This window comes from Heptranchias perlo, chromosome 29 (genome assembly GCF_035084215.1).
Source record: "Heptranchias perlo isolate sHepPer1 chromosome 29, sHepPer1.hap1, whole genome shotgun sequence".
NCBI lineage: Eukaryota > Metazoa > Chordata > Chondrichthyes > Hexanchiformes > Hexanchidae > Heptranchias > Heptranchias perlo.
This window is the reverse complement of record NC_090353.1, coordinates 29,598,758-29,608,539: the sequence shown is the minus strand read 5'-3', so window position 1 is coordinate 29,608,539 and position 9,782 is coordinate 29,598,758.

Here is a 9,782-nt window from a genome sequence, read left to right as displayed (position 1 = left end):
GCTTTTTACTGCCAAGTTCAAATGGTACATTGGACACAGCGAGTAAATCAGAAACTGTTAACGCCCCATTTGTGTTACAGCTCTGCCTCTGATGGCTGCCATGACTCTGGCAATGGTACTGTAATGTAAATGAGACAGTAACATTGCCCCCAGTGGCATGGCACTTGAAGAAGTGATTTTTTTTTTCTTCCCCTATACTGAATGTAAATGGTTGCCGTCAGCAGTTTTGGCTGCTGCAGTTCGCCATTCTTCTGGCGGACTGTCCAGGGGCAGCCAAAAGCCGTTGTTCCTTCTTTGCAGCTGGTGCTGTGAACTCATTCCACACAATGCAAATGGAGTGGATTCAAGAGCACTGAGAGGAGCCAGTTCATTGCAATATAAAGGGAGCAGTAGATGGTTAGCAGTCAGGTCCAACACCCTGCCACTGATGGGGATGGGCCTCAGGATTTATTATTCTGACTGCAGGTTCAGACGGTCCAAATCCAAACAGTAGATTTGATTTCCATTTTTTTTAGATCTGCGCAATCTGCTGCATTCGTTGCTTAAGATCCAAATTCAGCTGACCTGGTTGAATATGCAACTATGAATAATTTCACGTTGGCCCAATTCCCATTTGGAAATGACTTTGGCAATCGTGCCCTAACCGCTAGAGGTTCCAGGTTTCCTACCTATTTAATATCGCACATATGGCCGGCAAATTGAGCTTGATAATACAAAGGCCCACTATATCAGATAATTTCAATTCATGAGTATGTATTTGGAGGTTTAAGAAAACAATTGCAAAGTACACACTTGAGAAAAGTGCTGGAACCCTCCTAAGCGTTCGAAGCTTTCTAGTCAAAAAATAAATTCACATTCTATTCATCTGCCTCCTAATTATTCAGCTGCTAATTATTTCCTAATTTAGCTTCAGCAGAAGCACCGTGCTACAAAAAAAAAGCTGCCTAGAGACATTTTAATGAGTAGCCTATTTACAATCTGCACTTGAAATTTGTGTAAGGAGCATTTAGCAGCATTTGCATGCTGACTGTCTGGCTGGCTTTGAATTCAGACCTCCAGCTGGGGACTTTGCAAATCACTGCTACCCCTTGTCCCTCATTAGCATATGCCACCTGTGGAGCAGACAAAGGTAAAAACATGCTTCGCCTTTTTAATTATTAATAGCGGCCGAGCCCAGCCTGCCTAGCACAGAGCAGCTTCAGCAAACACTATGTGACTGCGGAAAAAGGCAATCGTCTGCCTGCTTTCAGACTGGAGATTGGTTCTCAGATGTCTCGCTGTGTAACTGATTTATTCGTTCAGGGAGTCATGCCATTTAGATTGTAATGTCTCTGTCTACAGTGATACTTCCGAGAAGATAAGGATGCATATATAGATAAATATTACGCGCGCACACACACAAAGATATATATTATATATATTTATTTATACACGCAGTTGGCATACTGATAATTGTGAATTACAGAAACCATGCAATCAAGCGCTGACACTATAATTACATCCTGCTATTGCAATGCATTATTTGTAAGTAATGCTGATCAGGTTGCAGCTGATTGCAAAGCAAATGAAATTACATAAGTGTTATTATTAATATATTAAATTACAGCCGTTATAACTGTTATCTCCTGACACTTGGAAATGAGAGCTCAAATGAAGAGGACCCGAGTGTCCGTGACAACGACTTCATATTAAACGATTATGATTGATATATGCAAATAAAGCAAAAGTTTATTGCTTGGCATTTGTGTACATGTCAAAATCCATCAGCTACTTTGCAGACACAGCCCCGGAGAATTTAATGGGTGAGAGGGGTGTGTCCGTTTTATGATTTGCAGGGTGAGTTGGGAGGTACAGTCTCTAGTTAATCCTGTTTTGCTACATGACTGAATTCAACAAGAGCAGGAATAAGACAGAATCAAAGCACTTTAGGATGATGCAGACATGAATGATAATAATACTTGCTTTATATAACATCTTATTATATGAAAAGGTCAAAGCAGCAATGAAATAAATATTCAATTCATCCAGGGTTTCTTCTGATGGTTTTAGTTGAGGGAGGATTATAACCAGGATACCTGGGGCACTTCTTTGAATAGTGCCAAGTGGTCTTTAACATCCACCTGAACAGTTAGATAGGAGCTCAGTTTAATGTTTCATTTGAAGGATAACACCTCTCACTCTCCCGGCAGCACACTGGAATGCCAGCCCAGATTATGCACTCAACTCCTATCAGCGGCTGGATTGTGTCAGAGGGATGGGATTGGGAGAAGTACCATAGACGCGACACAATTTTGCCTGGGAAAAGAGACAGGGTGCAGAACATATGAGGGTCTCTGCCTGGCTTGTTGTGACATGAGACTGCTCGGAGATAATGCAATGGATAACATACAGAGTACCAGTGATGAAACATTGACTACAGAAAATCCAGGGGCAGTCAGTGACCAGCAATAGAGGTACTGAACCATAGAACTTTACAGCACAGCAGAAGGTTATTCAGCCCATTCTGCCTGTGCTGGTTCTCTGAAAGAGCTATTCACTTAGTCCCTTCTCCATACCCATTTAATTTTTTTCCCTTTCTAATATTTATCAACTGCCCTTTTAAAAGCTATTATGGATTCTGCTTCCACCACTGTTTCTGGTAGAACAATTCATGTCCTCCTAACAACCCTCTTTGTAAAAGAAATGCCTTTGTTCTTTTGATGCTAATCATAAATTTATATCCTCTAGTTCCCAACCCACTGCCAATGGACCAGTGGAAATAATTTTTCCCCAGTTACCTTATCAAAACCTCTCCTAATTTTGAACAGCTCAACGAAGCCCCAGTTTCTCCAGTCTCTCCTTTATAACTAAAGCCTCTCATCCCTGATACCATCTCAGTGACTCTCTTCTGCACCCTCTCTATGCATCATGCAAACGTATGAAAAGAGAAGCCATTGAGATTAGAGAGGGTTTTGGACACTGGCCACAGAGAAGTAGAGGGATGCAAATGATCTGCCACCATCTCCTCTGACCACAATCAAGCAATATTTTCTAGTTTCTGACTGCTGATCTATGACAATTGTATAGTTCAGTGCCCTTTTTTATTCATTCACATGGTGTGGGCTAACAAGGCCAGCGTTACTGCCAATCTCTAATTGCCCTTGAGAAGGTGGTGGTGGGCCTTCTTCTTGAACCGCTGCAGTCCATGTGGTTAAGGTACTCCCAGTGCTGTTTGGTACGGAGTTCCAGGATTTTGACTCTGCGACGACAAGGAACGGCGATGTATGTCTAATTCAGGATGGCATGTGACTTGGAGGGGAACTTTGAGGTTCCCACGCACCTGCTGCCCTTGTCCTTCCAGGTGGTGGAGGTCGTAGATTTGGGAGGTGCTGTCAAACCCAAGCCGTTCAATATGTATTTTAAAATCATTTAACTCTGTGACATTGAAACGGTCTTCTTAACATTTCCTCTATTTACTTAGGGGAACCTTTGACCGTGAGCCAGTACAATAGTCATCCAGTGTGCACCGCACTATCCCTGCTGTTGCAAGCTGTTGTATTTTATATGGTCTGAACAGCTTTTCTTCATTGGATCTGCAATGAAGCCCCAGCTCTGTTCATTAATATTATGTTATATCCATTAAAACAAATAAATATAAATTATATAACGTACGTGCTGCAATCTTTTCAAACCACATGATGAGTGCAGAAGCAATATGTGTAGTGAATTGGCATAGCTCAGTGCTGGAGCATTTGATAGGAGATCAAATGGGCCCTGGCTCAAATCCAAATGACCTCTTCACAGTTTTATGACTTCTTTATTCTAGCCTATATTGTGGGTTGGTTTTCTGGAAAGATGAGATCACATGGGCTAAAAGGCTCTCTTCATCCAAACCCATCTTGTGATCTGAAAATCCACTTTTCAGTTGGCATACTACAATGGCCTTAATAACTTTGGAGTGCAGTACTTCACTATTATATCTTCTGCCAGGAAAGCATTTTTGTGTCATCTGACAGTTGTGTTCATACTTGACGACAAGGGAAATGGGAGTTAATATAAACACTTTTATCTGCTTTCATCAGTTTAAGTAACGCAGTTTGTGTATTCATGCTGCTAACGTATACCTTCCATCCTGCGGTTGTGCCACTCATGGAGCCAGAGTATAAGGGTCAAAAATCAAAGGTCAGCAATGTCAGTACATAAATCAGACAGGACTTCAATGCATAACTTAAATAACATTTAGGCTGTACTGTTCTCAGAGACCAGTAGCTACAGAATACAATTCACTGCCAACAACTGCTGTGTTATACTGCAAACTGCTTCTGACCACAGGTCACACACTCTGGCCTCTCGAAGAGAATGTTGTGCATGGGTGATTACACGCATGTGCTGAGCACCTCTCCTGGCAGATACATTTTTCATGTTTTGAGTGAGTGGGAGCATCCACGCTCTCAAAACATTAAAATAAATTCTCATTTATAAAAGCCCTCAGGAAGTCCAACCAATGGCATTTTAAATCTGGCTTGACGCCAGACTGGAGTTATACTCCATAGAACAATAAGGCCCAGTGAAAGCTGCAATCGTGGAAGGTGGGGGTCCCTGGGCGGCAGTGGCCCAGATTATTTTTGTGGGGCCCCGGGGAACACCCTGCTCCTCTGGGAGAGTGTGCAGCACACGTTTCAACCAGTTCTGACTTAAAATGGCAATCGGGTACTGCAGGACCCCGATTTGCATATTAAAAGGGGCAGGCCATTAGGGCATATAACAGTAGGCCTCTTTCAAAAAGTCACCAGTTCCTTCGTCAGTACTAATGGGGCAGTAAGGTTGCCAACCCCATTCTGAGACTTTCACCGCCCTGTTAACACCAAGCAATAAGATGTTTAAATTGACCCCAAATAGTTTGAAACACGCGGGGACCAATTTTCATCTTCAGGTGTGTGTCAATTGTAACTTGGTTGGTACTGCTTAAACCTCACAGCTCTATGAAGCTCCTTGGGATATTTTTCTACATCAAAGGTGTTGCTGTTGTAGTTTAGGGTAATATTACAATAATAACACCATTGATATTTAAATAGCTTTATCACTGTAATATTCAGCGTTGTGGAGATGAAAACATACAAAATTGATCATACCAGGGAGGCAGGAATTTCCCTACACCTGCCAGCAGTTTAAGTGTCAATATTACCTACAAATCATAAGCAAATTCTGATGTTGCTGCAGGTGACTGTATTTTACTGCCATTACATTCCAGAACCTATTTCTCATAAGCCCATAGACCAATGATTTAAAAGGCAAATATGCTGTGGCTACTGGTGAGTGATGTATTCACCAAGTTACAGTATAATCAACTTGGCTCAAGAATAACTCTCCTGGCAGCTTTTCACATGGTCTTCCATAGGTTGATGGTGTTTTCTGTGAGTGCAGAATCATTTCACTTGAACAGACCAGTACATGTTGTAGTAACTCTGTCTGAGTGCCCAAATTAACTCTCAAACTTCAAGTTTCCCAAAATAGAGCATTTTGAGTTAATATACAAATACCTGACCTTCTCCCAATACAGACCACTTTGATTCAGGGTTGTCCTGTCTCTTTAAAAAATATTTTAACTGCCCCATACATAATGGAGTCAATTTTAACTCGCTCCATCAACAGAAACAGGCCAGGGTGGGGCAGTTAAAATGGATCGGGGGACTTAGAAAGATAGAATGGTTACAGCCCAGAAGGAGGGGCCATTTGGCCCATCGACCCTGTGCCGGCTCTTTGTAAGAGCAATCCAGTTGGTCCCATTCACCTGCTCTTTCCCTGTTGCCCTGCAAATTTTTTTCATTTCAAGTATTTATCCAATTCCTTTTTGAAAGCCACAATTGAACCTGCATGCATCACCCTTTCAGGCAGTGCATTCCGGATCATAGCTACAGGCTGTGTAAAATGTTTTTCCTCATATCGTCCTTGGTTCTTTTGCCAATCACCTTAAATCTGTGTCTTCTGGTTCTCGACCCTTCTGCCAATGGGAACCATTTCTCTTTATTCACTTTATCTACTTTCATGATTTTGAACACTTCTATCAAATCTCCCCTCAATCTTCTCTGCTCTAAGGAGAACAACCCCAGCTTCTCCAGTCTCTCCACATAACTGAAGTCCCTCATCCCTGGAACCATTCTAGTAAATCTTTTCTGCACCCTCTCTAACGCCTTCACATCCTTCCTAAAGAGCGGTGCCCAGAATTGGACACAAGACTCCAGTTATGGCCAAACCAGTGTTTTATAAAGGTTCAACATAACTTCCTTGCTTTTGTACTTTATGCCTCTATTTATAAAGCCCAGAATACTGTATGCTTTTTTAACCACTTTCTCAACCTGTCCTGCCACCTTTAAAGATTTGTGCACATTACCCCAGGTCTATGTTCCTGCACCCCCTTTAGAATTGTACCATTCAGTTTATATTGCCTCTCCTCGTTCTTCCTGCCAAAATGTATCACTTTGCACTTCTCTGCATTAAATTTCATCTGTCCGCCCATTCCACCAGCCTGTCTATGTCTTCTTGAAGTCTATTACTATCCTCCTCACTGTTTACTACACTTCCAACTTGTGTGCCATCTGCAAATTTTAAAATTGTGCTCTGTGCACCCAAGTCCAAGTCATTAATATATATCAAAAAAAGCAGTGGTCCTAGTACCGACCCTTGGGGAACACCACTGTACACCTCCCTTCAATCCGAAAAACAACCGTTCACCACTACTTCCTGTTTCCTGTTACTTAGCCAATTTTGTATCCATACTGCCACTGCCCCTTTTATTCCATGGGTTCAGTTTTGCTGACAAGCCTGTTATGTGGCACCTAATCAAACACCTTTTCACTTGAACTCCCTCTTCAAAGTTACTTTTCCATTCCGTTCCCGTCCTGGTCTGGCCGACAGCGATTTTAAAATGCAGGTGGTAAGACACCTGCCTATAGCCGGTGGGGTCCTCCTTTTAATATGAAGATCGGGCTCTGATGATGGCTATTAAAATCGGCCTAGCCTGTCTGGTCTCACTCCCGGACATGCCTGCCGCTCGCTAAGTTGCGTTTCCACCCGGGACTGAAAATCGACCTCAGTGGTTCTGTGTGATACAAACTTCCATTGTCCAGATTTAACATCAATTTTCTGTTCATTTTCAGATCCACAACAGCAATAATGTCTGCGTGGTGGGGCCATGGGGGAAGGGATTGGAGTTTTATCCCTGCTTGACTGACTGTGTGTGTGTGTGTGTGTGTGTGTGTGTGCGCGCGCGCATTTGTATATGTGTGGGAATTTTAAAATAATCCCGCAAAACCTTAACACAGAATCTAGGCTGACACTCCAGTGCAGTACCGAGGGAGTGCTGCACTGTCGGAGGCGTTATCCTTTGGATGAAACGTTAAACTGAGTTTCTGTTTCTCATTCAAGATCCCATATGCACTATGCAAAAAAAAGGGAGAGTTCTCCTGGTATCCTGGCAGGCATTGTTCTCTCAACCAACATCACCAAAATCTGAGTAACTGGTCATTCATCTCATTGCTCTTTGTGCGCAAAATAGTGGCTATGTTTGTCTAGATAACAACAATGACTGCACTTCAAAGTGATTCATTACATTTTAAGTGCGTTAAAATGTTTCTGAGAGACTTATAAGGTGCTATGTAAATAATTTCTTTAAACAATGAGGCAACTCACCGAGAGGACAAAACGAGATTCCAGAAACTGGAAACATTAAAAAATTGGACTTTTAATGGCAATTCTATGTTAAGTGTATCCATATGATTTCTATCAATTAGTGTTAATTGTATTCAGGTGGTGGGTATCAATTGGGACTCTCTTGTATGCATTTATAGGAGGGAGATTATCTAGGGGGGCAAGATGTGTAATGGGGATCTCTGTGAATAAAGGCTTGGAAGCAACTGAAGACCAGGCTCTAGTATTCTATCCTTCACTGCCTGGCTATCCAATTTATTACATTCCACTTTAATAGGTCTGTACTGATCCACATTCACCTGACGAAGGAGAAAGCCTCCGAAAGCTTGTGATTTTCACAATTGTTGGACTATAACCTGGTGTTGTAAGATTCATTACATTTGTACTGATCCCTTCTGCTCTATCGGAAAGAACTAGAAATATACAAATTTAGTGATGAAATCATGGAATAATACATTAAACAAATAAGGAATTCTCAACTGGCCTGATACCACTGGCCCACCTACAAGGAATTAAGGAAAATAAAGATATTCCCTTGTATGTATCGGCAACATCAGCTGTTTCTCATGTGAATCAGCGTCCCTAATTGGCGATTAGGAAATTCATGCAGATTCAGGGCACTAGTTATCAAAGTAAGATTCCTGACTGGGAGCTGCATAAGGGCTATCAAGGTGAGTGCATGGAGGAGGTGTGGGAACCCATTGGGGTTGGACCCAGTGAGAGAGGAGGTTGGTCGATGTGCTGTGTCGGCTGGAGAATCCCTCCAGAACCATGCTATTTGATCCTACCGTACCTGGGATATTGATATAATCATACAGAGAAAGAGACCATTCGGCCCATCATGCCTGTGCCGGCTCTTTGAAAGAGCTATCCAATTAGTCCGACTCCCCTGCTCTTTCCCCCATGGCCCTTGCAAATTTTTACCATTTCAAAGTGTATATCCAATTCCCATATTGTTGCATAAAATGAACAAACACGAAGCAGCCTGGTGGTACAATGAGTTGGTGTAGCAGCATTGCAGAGTGCAACAAAAACGAGGGTTCATACCACGATTAACTCCTGGTGGAACCTCAGGGGGGAGAGATTTCCTCTGGGTACTATCTATATACACTGTTTGTAAAGAGCACAACTTACAATTTCACTAGAAGTAATGAGCGGAGGAAATCTTTACCCCTTGATCTTTTGTGGCACTTGGAATAAACATTTCAATCTTGATTTCAAAATTGCTTCCTGCCGGACTTCAGCGCTATTATTGTGCTGGATAAAGAATGGCCTGAACACTGCCTGCAGTTAAAGTGGCCATTCTTCCTTGATGGCACAAACATTCCATAAGATTGTAACATCCTGACACAGCAGGAGTGCTGCTTGGAACCAGAGGTTGTGACATTTTTATTCCTTAGACTAAAATACATACATGTATATATTTGATGAATTTTGTCAAACATTGGCAGATTGCAGTTGTTGGCAGACGATGAACATTTCGGTACCAGTGTGCTGTTCGGGGGCGGGGGGTGGGTGATCAGGATAATTTGGTGACCACCTGGGGTTTGGCTGGGTCAGAATACTTTTTCAAAGGCTTGACAATGAGCTCCTCTCACTGGTTTACTGTATGGTGCGTCACTGAGCCAAACAGTCCCAGCTTTTATCCCTGCTCTCTGTTGATCTAGCTCCTCTCACCGGCACAGTAGTTGAATTAGCCTCAGTGCCCCGGGCATTAGGGTGGGTTCAAATCATTCGGGATTCTTCCCCTTTTTGCTATCTAGCGACCGCAGCTGGAAAGCAATGAATGCATTCATCTGCCATTCCTCTGTCTGCTATTTTAGCCCAGTAGTTAGCCCGTTTATTTTAAATGGGTTCACGTCTCTGCTGAAATAGAGGACAGAAGAATTCCAATTGAGCACATTAAACATTCACCCACTAAGATCAACAACCGTCATCCCTAGGCTCGGGTGAGGAGAGGATCAAGCTCAGCTGCGATGCTTTCTGTGGTCAAATAGCCCGATGAAACTCATGGTCTATGCTCACACATGAGGAATGGAGGGCTGCCAGCACTATGTGGAGTTGTATGCTGGCATGGCTCAGCCCCTTCTCAAGAT